This window comes from Perissodus microlepis, chromosome 12 (genome assembly GCF_051167445.1).
Source record: "Perissodus microlepis isolate ML-2025 ecotype Zambia chromosome 12, ASM5116744v1, whole genome shotgun sequence".
Classification (NCBI taxonomy): Eukaryota; Metazoa; Chordata; class Actinopteri; order Cichliformes; family Cichlidae; genus Perissodus; species Perissodus microlepis.
In genome coordinates, this window is record NC_140472.1 from 4,126,224 (window position 1) to 4,138,862 (window position 12,639).

At 39.3% G+C, this 12,639-nt stretch overlaps 1 protein-coding gene across 10 annotated transcripts in view; it reads left to right on the forward strand.

Annotated features, from left to right (window-relative positions):
• Positions 1–302: 302 nt before the first annotated feature.
• Positions 303–12,639, forward strand: part of arvcfb (ARVCF delta catenin family member b) — a 257,350-nt gene continuing 245,013 nt past the window's right edge. For 4 of the 10 annotated variants that reach the window (XM_084945743.1, XM_084945737.1, XM_084945742.1 and 1 more), the window contains exon 1: positions 303–703. The gene's annotated coding sequence lies outside the window, so the exon portion shown is untranslated. The remainder of the gene's footprint in view (positions 704–12,639) is intronic. The other 6 variants (XM_084945734.1, XM_084945744.1, XM_084945738.1 and 3 more) reach the window with 2 other exon arrangements.

The following is a 12,639-nucleotide window of genomic DNA, read 5'->3' on the forward strand; positions in this document are numbered from 1 at the left end:
TTCACGATGTAGTATTGACATCAATCATGTCATATCAATAGACAGGAGAAGCCTACAAAGAAATGCAAGATGAAACTGATAAAATAAAATAAAATAAAATAAAATAAAATGAAAAATTGATATAGAGTTTTATGAATTTTAATGGAAGGTTTAACAAAATAGTATTTTTTTAAATTCACTGACAGAAAAACTTAAACGTAATATCAGGAGTAAATTCACTGAAAGTAACAAGTCTTTTTATGAATAATCGAATAAGGTTAATTTTCCTCCAATAGTAGTTTGAATGGGGCGGAGACACTCGCTGTGACCGACAGCATCCAGCACTGTTGTGGATGAGCGGGATAAAGGCTGCTCTGCCTTTCATACACTAGAATACAACTTCGCAGTCTCTAATTAACGTATTTATTAGCCGCTTCGAGTGCATCCAATAACTTCAAAGCCCATTAGGTTAGGTTTACTGTTTGTTATTATTTTTTATTTTTTCCCCGCTGCATGTGGAGCGACTAAAGGGACTCGCCGACAGCAACCTGCCAACTCCAGTTTGAGAGATTTGGCAGGTTGTGAGAGTAGTAGGCTCTCCCTGCAGCAGCTAGGCTAACTTGCAGGCAAAAATAACGGCGTTCGCGGTGAGGCTCGGACTACTGCTCATCACAACGGGGAGTCACTTCGCCTGCGGGAGCAACGATGACCGGGAGAAACTGAGGTAACCAGAAAACAGCTCTGTTATTATCTCGTAAGTTTTATCCTGTTCTCTCAGCAGGAGGCGGGTGTGACAAAAATGTCAATTAACATCAGGAAAGCTCACAATAACCCGCGGGCTGTGTTTCCTGACATGAGCAGGTGCTCGTCTGAAGTGTAATGAACTGGACTCGGTGTTATTTGGTTAAAGCTTTAGCTAATTTATTGTTTAAATATGCGTTTTTAGGGTGGCGCGGTGGGAAGAGATATATTTAATGCTCCTTAAAAAAAAAACTATAACAACGAAGGCTTGGATGAAATTGAATATATCTGCGCGTGCTCCCGTGTTGTAAACATTCATGGATGCAGTCAAAGGACGCGAGAGCCGCCACGAGCTGTCAATCATCTCATCCTCACCGCTCTATTGTTTTTCGCTCGTGCTGTTTGTGAGTGAGTTTCCATGGAGAGTCTTCCGGTTTCTCTACTCTAATTACCTTATTTGGAGAAGGGGCGGCTGACTGATGGAGTGCTGCTGTTGTTGGGTTAATAGTGCTATATACACGCAAACGCCCGAGTGAAGTGGATGTTTTCAAAGAGTTATTCTCAATAGACGCTGATGTATCCTGATCAGGCTTTTCACACTCGATAGCCTTCCGATGGCCTCGAGGTGCGCTGTTAAAGCAATTAACTGTGCAATTAATTTATATCTCAGCCTCGTGGCAAATCGAAATTTATAAACTGTCACCCAATCTTTTTTTTGTGACACTCAACATTCAGAACGAAAGCACGTTAAATTGGTATTTTGCAACCCTGCCCCACTGACCATTAACAGATCATCTACAAACCCACTATACAGCCTTATAATTTTCTTTCCAGATGAACATGAGGGTACTTTTTAAAACTTAAAAACTGTGATCAGTAGGCTTTGTCAGTGAACCATCATGCAAACAGTCTAGGTCTGAGTTTACACTTGCTTTTAAAAAGTGTCTTTGGCAATTGGATGGCAAGTGAGCAGCTCAGACAAATCAGTGTTTACATCTGACTCTGATTTCCTTACTGTCTAAGTCACTTCCAGTAGAAGGTCAAAGGAACAGTAATGTAATTAAAGGAGGCCTAGCAAGCAAAATGACATGTTACAAGGACTAAGACAGTACATGCTGTTGCAGCTGTCCTAAACCAAATAGGATACCAAAGTATCCTACTAATATATCATTGCTTCATAGCCACATAGAACTCAAAAATATGGAAAATTTGTGCCCATTTAACAACATAAGACTTTATATTTTGTGACTATTTCACAAACTGCCTGATGCTTGGGTTTTTTCATTACAATTTTATAGTAATACTAGTTATTTCCATTGAAATGTTGTGATAACCCTGACTGCAGGTTTATCTAAGTTCTAAGTGAAAGCAACTTGGCTTCCTTGAGTTTTCTATATACATTTAAACTTTTATCCAACTGACTGGTGGAGTCAGTTGGATAGGAACACCTTGTGTTAATGTGTGAGTTATCACTTAGATATAACACGACCTGCATGCTGAGTCTTTCAAGTGGAACATGGATATACACAGATAAATTATTAAATGCTTTTAATTGGAAGCTTACACAGACACCCATTATGGTGGTTTATGTGCACTCTTTTGTGTAAGGAATATGTACGGAGTGACCAGCCAAACCGTGGTGACACTGTAGTGAGATCTGAGGCCAAAGGTCTGCACTATGCTGCAAGTGGTAACTTCAGGTTTAAACCTGGGTTTTCAGTGCAATAATTATGCTTGATTTTTACCGGGCACATTGCCATGGCAACTTATTCTTCAGATCTAACCTGTGCTGAAGAAGGTTATGTCGAAGATAAGAGATTAACAGATACAAACTCCCTGCCTACAGACAAGTCAATACTCAGGATTGCCACCATTCCTGGAAGATCCCTTATACCTTGGTGGATTTATAGTCTTCATCTTTCCCTGATGACTCTCACTAAGAAATATGGATCCTTAGAGGCAACTTTAATCCTTCATTTTTGTCCACTGCTGGTTGCATTTAGTTTAACAATATTTATTATTCTGTAGCCATTAATATATTATACAAATACAGTGAATCTGTTTGCATCTGTGGAGTTTATGTTAAATCTGCTGGTAGACTAAATCTACATCTGAATTCTGTTTTTATTTTTATTTGTTACTTGCTTTCAGACCATTAGGTAGCACCTGGGCTGTAGCTGAAAAAACAAGGCTAAAATTGTCTTATGTAAATTTAAATATTAATTTAATAGAACATGCAAATATAATTTGGCATATGCTCCTGTCTTAATGGTAAAACTCATCTGGTAAATCTGCTACACAGTTGGTATTTTTGGTGGCTTTCCTTCATGGTTTTGAAAAAAAAATGACTTTGTAAGTATCATAGTCCTTCAGCATTACTGACCAATGTGCTAAAAGTACACAGACATTCATACAGTGCTTTTAGTTGTATACTTTTATCCTCTCTCTCTGCGGACATCTCATTGGCAGAATGCTTTCCCTAGCCGCTTACCCTAACAATAACCATCAAAAATGAATGCCTAATCCTAAACCTAAGCCTAAACCTAGCCATAACCTAATAGTAACCCTGACACTAAAACCACATTTTGAGCCTCAAAAATGCCTTCAAACTCGTGGGGACGGCATTTTGTCCCCATAAGTGACTACTGGTCCCCACAAGTATAGCAGCATGCCAGTTTTCTGTCCTCACAAACATGTACTCAAACAAACACACACACACAGATTTCTATGTACTGTGTTGGAGATTGGTCAGATGCTGCTAACACCGCTCCTTTCAAGTAAATGTGTTTGTAGCGAGAAAGTTAAACCCTGGGTTGAATGACAACCAATCACGTTGGAATGACTCCTGCACTTGAGTCCAGATGTTAAAGTAAATGAAGCCAGACAGGATAAAACCGAATACAATAGAATAACTTTAATGTCCACATCGGTGGAACACTGTCTTTGTTCAACAAAGATAGGGATGTCCTGTGTATGTTGCAATTGCTTTGTAGTACAAACCCGAGGCACTGCTGACTTTGTCAACCAGCTCACATAGTGGATGTGTATAGATAACAGCCCTCATGCACTATGTAAAACAGTAATTTATAGTCTGAAGAGAAAGAAAAGAAATAAACATCTGATGTCTTTCTCTCTTAAGGCTTTTGACATTTTTGCAGAAGTTTTGCACTGACTCAGAATTTAGCTCATTTATGCATTTCAGACTTTGTTACAGAGAATGCTGCTGCATTCAGAAACATCCCAAAAGATTGCTTGATGTGTATCACTATATAGAAGGTGTATGCTACACTTTACAGCACAGTTAGTACAAACAAAATGCTCCTTTACACTGACTGTTATGTGTGTAGGACCTTAGCCTCTAAATCGTTTGCTATGGTTGACTTAGGTCATGACAATCATATTTTTAAAAGTTCCTCAGATGCTTCTTTTGTCAGAATACATTTTAGACTGATTGGTAATAAGGTAGGAGCTCATTTTTAAAATATTTGCAGCTCACACACAGTGAGCAGTCTCTGGACAGAATGAGAATCTCTGCGCCACCTATGAGTGTGCTGAAAAGCGAAAAATACTCAATAACTGGGGGTAAACAAGAAGACTCCCAATGAATGCTAATGTTTAAAAAATCTTTGTTTTTCCCTTTGCTACGTAAGTTATCACACACTTCCCTGTGTGCCAACTGTCTTGTATTTATGTATTCTGTCTTTCTTGAGGGGAATAATATTCAAATATTTGGCCATAATCATCTTAAAAAACAATTATAGGGGTTACTGCATGTTGTGCCAAACGCAGAAAGATGTTTTAGAATGGTTGCAATAGGAAAATGTTTTATCCTATCGATGGAGACCAAACCAAACTTTTTAATTTTTCATGAATTTTTTATAATCACCACTTAAATATCAGAAGGTTAAAATGGCATTTTTCCAATGAGCCTGACAAGACCTGAGGTCATTTTAATCTCGAGAACAGTTTATGCAGTAAGGCACTAATTTATTAGGATGTCCGCTGCTTGAAAACTTTCTTAACTGTTAGCCCCGTGGCATATTTGTAATTTGAATGTAACTGTGTGAGCTGGTCAGATGACGTCTTTGTTTCAGTTTAGTGGCACTGTCTGAATTTGAATCCGTGTTTTGAATGTTATACTTTCCATCTATCCATCACTCCTTCCCTCCCTGACTGTGTCACAGGGGCAGACATAACAGAGCAGGTTGGTTTATGTGATACACGATTAGTCACAGTCTGATATTTCTGACGGATGATACTAACATTTCCATGCCAATATTTTGTACCATTGCAAGACATCTTAACACTTGCAAAAGGAGCGTTGTAAACAACAGAAAATATGTCTCCATGCATTCATTTCTTTTGCAATACACTGAAATAGCAGTTGCAGTGTATTGCAACAGACCATGGGCATTTTATAGTACCTGCATTTTGTGTATCTAGGACAACCAATACTGCTAGCAGAGATGTAGTCTCTTAAGGGGGAATCATATTATGAAGTCAAATCAGGGAATTATCGTAGCCTCTAAATAAAGGATTCAGCCACTATGACATTTAATCAAGCAAGTCTTTTTATCAATGTGCCACCTTATTGTCTTTTTCTGTGCTGTCAGAGATAGCAAACACTATCCTAACAGTTTTTAGTAATATAAATGCACCCATGAAATATCCACCCATCTATTTTGGTTGCATTATAATGTTGCTTCATCCAGCCAGCCATTATAATCACACCAGCAGTAGCTGGGACACATTGTCTCATTGGAACAGGGATTAAGGGGCATCAACAGCAAAAACAATTGGAGATTCAGATGAACATGTATGCAGTTACAGAGTGTCATACTTCATCAGTCTGTCTGATTAAAGGTAATCTTAACATTTTTATGAAAGCCTTTTAATAAATTGGTTACTCTGTTAAAACCCTAGACGTCTTTTCACAGCTTGCATTGACTCAGCAGCAAAGCACAGGTGTAATTATTACCACAAATGACGATTCTTTAAGGTCTTTAAAGACCTTTTTTTCATGACATTTATGAACCGTCAATGCAAGAAAAGCAGAGGTGTAACTGAACAGTGCTAACAGTGCTAGTTTAATTTGTGCACCTGATTACTTCTGCTATGATGACATAAAGCGTATGCTTCAGAAAAGGTAAACAGGTTTTACTGACTTTAATCTTTCCTCCTGATCATTTTCAGATCCACTTACCAGTCTACTGTTACTTTAAGTAATGCTAAATGCAGCAATGGTTTTCCAAATGTGTCTTGGGTAATCAGATGAAAACTGGACATCTGAGACACATCACCTTTTCTATGCCAGTGCCCAGCTGGGCCTGACTTTGATACTCTCTAACACCTTGACTACATTTTTGCTGTGAATCTATATAGAACATGCAACATAACCTACACAACTGGCCAACACTGTTACCAGCATTCATACCTGTGTGGGCTAACTTGATGGTGATGTTAAATTTATAGTGAGGTGCAGGTCAGGTTACAGCAGAAGGTTTCAGAAGGGTTTATCATTTTAAAATATTTGCAGTGTAATTGCAGATATGTTATAAGTATAAATTCACTAATAAGGCCCCAGTCACATCTGCCTAGAGACAGGTCAGAAACTTTGTGGCAACCACTGGTCACTAAGGAAAAGTGTACATTTTGCAACTGGTTGGCAAGTGATTGCAGGAGGTTTCCGTTAGTGGCTGAAATTGGTCAGAAAAAGCAAAACAGTCTTCTTTGCTATTAGTTTGGTTTCTTGTAGGTAGCTGTGGTCACCAGTACTTTGCATGGAAGACGCCAGCTTGTATGAAAACACCAAAGTGGTATTGAGATTGAACTGTGTGAAGCAAACTGCAACCAGCTCACCTTGTGTTGGTGTGTGTGGCTGAGGTTTAAGTCCCTTACGCTAGAAGTTCAATGGCCCTGGGCACAGTAATTTTGTTAAGTGGAGGCTGGCAAGCAAAATGAAATGTTCCAAGAACCAATAAACTCTGCGAGCTGTTACAGCAACACAAAGTCACATGAAACTTGTAGAAGTGGGGCAAGAACCAGAAAAAAGTACCATGTTGTGCAGAAGTGTCATATTTTCTGGTCACGTCCTTGATGAGGAGCCATCAGGACACATTAGGGTTGCAGAGTATGTTTGCACTTACACTTAATTTAATTTAGGCCACTTTTAGACACTTTTTAAAACTAACTCTAAAAAGGTTCTAAGTGGAGCACAGTCCTTATTAATACGATGAGTTACACGTATGCTTTTATAAAAAACCTGCTGCAAACATTATCCAGAGAGGCACCATGGATTCCTTTTCTGTCTGGACAAAACGATTTTTCATTTCACACTCACACACACACACACACACACACACACACACACACACACACACACACACACACACACACACACATTATTTTCTGATGTAAGAATGCAGACGCATAGGGCAATCCTAGATTACATGATTTCACAAATTAGGCACATGAACACCTGAACCTCCTGGGATGACTTGTGGAAATTTTGACCTTGCGCTTGCAGAACTGGCTTCAGTGTCATTACAAACAACATAAAAGACATGATGTATTAAAATGACCCTGTTCATCAGTGTCAACATATTTGTAGCAATGTTTTACATTGAGAGACAATGTTATGTTAATCACATTAGCCTTATACTCGTCTCATTATAGTTTCATGGTCAATGTAACATTTCATTAGTGATTGTGCACGGGAATTATAGAGCAGCAGAGTTATATAGAAAGGCATTGCATGTTTGTCTATTCAGTTGGAGCAGAAATGATGTGCTTCACATCCTTGAGTGCCAAATGCATAAAGTAGTAGCGGTGTTAAAAATGTACGCAGTATTTCTTGACTGAGTCACGTAGAGAGGTAATTATCAGCAACGCTATCCTAGCACACATGAATTATTTCAAAGAGAATAAAGGCTGATTCCTGTGTGTGTTTGCTGCATATGGAAACGGAGATGACTGCGATTCATAACTTCTTCTGCTGAGATGGATCGTGCATGAGCTGTGTTTTGTGAGCTGACTGAAGCTGTCTGTAATAGTGAGTGGTCAGAAGAAAGCCAGCCCGGACTTGGAGTGAATGGGCCTTTGTGGGACAGACACCTGCAGAGCTCTGCCTCCTGCTCCTGAAGTGATTAACATGCACCTCCAACCTCCCTGGCCTTCCAGCTCCACAGTCCCTCGGCCACCCATCCTGGCACTGATCTGTTGACTTGGCACCTGTTCTACATCACCCATCCAGCAAAGGCTATAACTCATGTCTTTGTCTGGGCTGAGTCAACACAGTGTGACTACAGAATTTTGTTAGGATTGTATCGATTACCTCTGTCAGGGGATTAAATTTAGAAGTTTTGTAAGGGTAATAAAGTGTAGGTTTGTTTCAACAGGACCTGAGCAGAACACATTTGACTGTCTAGAAAGAACTGGGTTGCTCTGAAGGGAACAGAGATATTAACACAGAGACGAGACATGGAGCTAAAAGAACCCTGAATAGAAATCTATCAGAGATTTCTGAAACCTAATGGGAAACATGTCAGCCAATCCGTTACTAAAGCATGAACACAGTAGAGCAGCGGTCCCCAACCCCCGGGCCTCGGATCGGTACCGTGAGTCGTTTGGTACCGGGCCGCGAGAGTTGAGGCTCAGGTGTGAAATGTATGGTTTTCAGGGTTTTTATCGGTTTTCAGCGTTATTTTGTTATCGTTTTGATCGTTAACTCGGTTTTCCTGGGTCTTTTCACGTGTGTTATGAATAAATCGGTTTTCGGTACCGGTACTAGTTTTATTTTGTTGTATTTATCCGCGACACATTAAAGGCCGGTCCGTGAAAATATTGTCGGGCATAAACCGGTCCGTGGCGCAAAAAAGGTTGGAGACCGCTGCAGTAGAGGATCATGATCGGGGTGTCTCTAGCTTTGGGCTGTAGCTCAGCAGGTAGAGGAGGGCATCTACTGATTTGAAAGGTTGGTGGTTTAATCCTTGGCTGCTCCAGTTTGTATGCCAAATATCCTTGGGCAAGATACTAACCCCAAGTTGCTTTCTGATGCATCCATCGGTGTACGAATGTTAGATAGAAATCACTTAAGAATAGGAAAAATTGCTTGTATGAATGAGGCATGTTGTAAAAAGAGCTTTGAGTGCTATATAGGAATCAGTCCATTTATCACCCATGTGGTAACAGGCATGTCTCTCTCTTCATTATCATTAATGTAATGACAGAGGTTAGTGTACTTTTTCTTGCCTTTTGTATCCAGAACATAAATCAACGTGACATTTGTTCAGTACTCATGAGATGAGCTGTTGATTCTGTCAGAACTCTGGGTCAAAGCGGTAATGCTGTGAAATGTGCATGATTAATAATAAATAAACTTGCAGTGAAAAATCAGCTTTGTAAAGTCAAAAAACTTTTGAAGAATCTTTTGTTTGGATTTGGTTGGTGTTTCTACTCTCCTACTACTCCTTTAGGGCTTCAGAATGGCTGCAAGGAGTCATTCTAAGATGGCAGCCAGTTACTTGGTTGGCTTTTAGAAGGACTTTGGTCTGAAATAAAACAGAAACATCAAAATTCTCCCTCCTGTGGCTTTCTGTCAAGTGATTTGACAAAGTGCAACTACAAAAAAAATCAGCTCTGGGGACCTTTAGTGAAGTGGCACTGTGAAAGTAGAGAGCAAATCCCCAGATATAATCAGATCCTTTTCTTCCACAAAGGTAATGCTTCATATGACCCGTATTGCTTAATATGCTGACCTTTTTGTAAAAAAATTGTTTTAAGTTAAATAAAATATAATCTTTCAATAAAAACACAGAGAAGGCACGATGTTCAAGTAATACTGGAGAATATAACTTGACTTTATGACGATATTAATATTAGCAAGATTTAAAAAACATAGAATAAGGTCCTTCCTAATGCTGCAGTTGAACAGCTAATGTGCTTTTGAAGATCAGATAGTTATATATAGTGAATATTATTGCAGTGACAGTTATACTCAGTGAAAAAGTACCACGATAACTGAAAGAATTTCTTTAAAGTCTTTTAAGAGTCTCTTCACCTTCTCTGCCTCTCTGGGCCTTAGGTGGTTGGGAGAATGATAGGCAGATATTGCCAACAACAACAGCCAGCTAGTTCTTTTCAGTTCTGATCTTTTCAATCCCAGCCTGTCGGATTGTTGTACACTATTAGCATGTTTTGCTCTGATTATTTAAATGAATTGCACCGTTTTTAGCTGAACCCAAAAGCTCACATATAATGAAAGCAGTCATAGAAGGTCAAAATTCAGACCATTTTAATTGTTAAAAGCTTTAAATGAGAATAATCTGAGACTATTTTGTTCTATACTTTGGAGAATTCTATTTTCTCCAAAGTATAGAACTAGATGTGCTGGACACTTAGTGTGCCTATATCAGTGAATGCTATATTCAGTAGTGATTGTATGTTATCATAATGTCCTAAAGATGCTCTAGGATGGCATTCAGTCCCTAGACCCTTGGACCTACTGTCATTTGTCTCTCTTTAGGAGATCACTCATCATTAAGGTATTAGCTATGGCTAATAATAAAAAGCTAACATTAATGCTCAAGCTTGACAGTAAGTGATAGCTGTCCTGTTTATCTGTAACATTCATAGACTGTATTACTTTTAACAGGACAACACAATTGCTTGTGTCTAAAAAGTGTTATATTTCTCATAATCCCAGATGAGAGAGAAGCAGCTACAGTAGCTAGACAGAAACAGTGAGTCTAGGTTAGCAGCAGCAAAAATAAGATGCTAAGTGATTAAAAAAAACAAAAAACAAAAAATGCAGGAAATAAACTGCAGCTGAAGATATTTGCATGAACCAGTATTGTTCTGTGCCTTTTACTTTTGTAAAAAAATGTTTGTCTTGAGTATCAAACATTTTTTCTGGGTATTGGTGCTGAACTTGAAATTCTATTATCGTGACAGCCCTAGTCTTTCTGCCACTGAGATCTGTACTGTTAATATTGATACCAAAATATATTAGATTGCAGCTAATAAAGTAATTAACAGTATATATAAAACCACTTCATATGCTTTACACAAACCACCATCAGTAATTTCAAAAATCAATAACTACTATACAAGAATCTGTTTTTGTACTTTTTTCTATTAAAAATGTTTTCATCCTGTTCCCAGTTGCTGAGTTTGAGTCATACTATAAAGTAGGATGTTTGTGTGGTTTTTTTTCAAGCTGATGTTGTGTCGTGTCCTTAAATGCCAGGTGTGGGTGCAGGCAGCTCTCTACTGCCAGACATGGTGACGCTTCTGTGAAAATTGGTTTTAAATGAGATTTTGTTTGAATCTAACCAGTTGTTGGGACCTTGGCTTGTTGTTATTGTAATATCCACAGGACTGTCCTCTAACATGCTGACTCCCTCATAATCCAGTCGCCTTTCTTACGCCCTCTCTGTTTTTCATCGGCACTGTATTAACTTAGAGCGATGATTAAATTCTTCTCCTCAATATTCTTAAAACCGTCCCCCCTTTTCCACCTGCTCTCACGCTCTCTCAGTGGATTGAAATAGCTGTACATCTTTATATTCCCTCCCTAATGTGCTGTTTATCAGCTGGCTGCCAACTGAGACACTGACCAAATCAGTCTGTCTCCCATCGCTCTGTCTATCCTTACTCTGCGAACCAGCCACATCCCCCTACTCCACTTCCAGCCTTGGATCTCTGTGCCACAGGAGGATTAACTCCACCCTCTACATTCTGGCCTGCCTTGATTATGTCCAGGGATAAGAGCTGCTTAATTGTAATCACTGAAGCTGTCACTCAGGAGCACCGATCAGCCCAAACCACACACTGAAACCAAATATACAGTAGAAGACGGAAGGCAGCAGCCCTCCTCATGTTAGTCTTTATAACATGTTGGTTGTCAGTTAGAATTAACTCCTTGAAACATATGTTAACGAATTATGTACCCTTCACACTTCCAGTTATAGTGAGGAGTGGTTTAAAAAAAAAGAAGTATATATCTATATGTAAGTAAAATAGAGCGATTCTTAAATGTATTTAGCAGTTACAGCCAAATTAGAAATTTTAATAGTAAATCTCAATAGTCCCAGAATTACTCTCTAAAAACTACGATGGTCAGTTATTATATAGTGTCATAATTTGTTACTAAAAAAAATAAAAACCTAATAAATTGACTGCATCTGTAGTTGTACTTAAACCTTAATCTTTATTGCAACGGTTTGCGAAGGTATAGAACGCAAACATAGGACGCTCCAGTGTGAGCACAGGGGAACTCAGTCGGACAGCATGGGAAGTCAGTTGGGAACAACTGGAACATTCTGGAAGGTGGCCTGAAGGAAGGAGCACGTTGAAACTGGAGACCTCATGCTGATGCACTGCTAGAAAAGCAGAAGTGGAGGTTTCCTGTACGTATGGCTAACAGAGCACACAGGCGAAGCCACTCAAATGGAGGACCCAGAGGATGAGCAAATAGGCAAGACCAGAAGTGAGGAAAAAGCTCCACTGCAGGCCTGGTAGGAGGCTGGCAACCAAGGCAGAACCCATCAGGAGGCCTGGCAGGAGTCCTGTGAGTAAGACCGAACTATGATGGAGATGGCTCGATGCTAGCGAGAGGACCCCTTGGGAGGTTATTGGAAACATCAGGCCGAAATCCCACAGTTGCAGTAAAGGCATCAGGCAGCACGAGCCCTGGAGCAGACAAAGGTGTTAGTTGACTCAAGCAGAATTTATGGTGTAGCAGATGTGTCCATTTGCACTGACGTTGAACTGCACAAATTTGGTTGTGGAAAACTAACCTAAGATCAGAGAACAGCATAAAATGTACAGCTGCAGTTTGCTTTCATGTCACTAGAAGAATGTGGATTATATATTATAACTTCTGTTTTCTACTTAAGTAAGAGTAGCCCACAGACCATA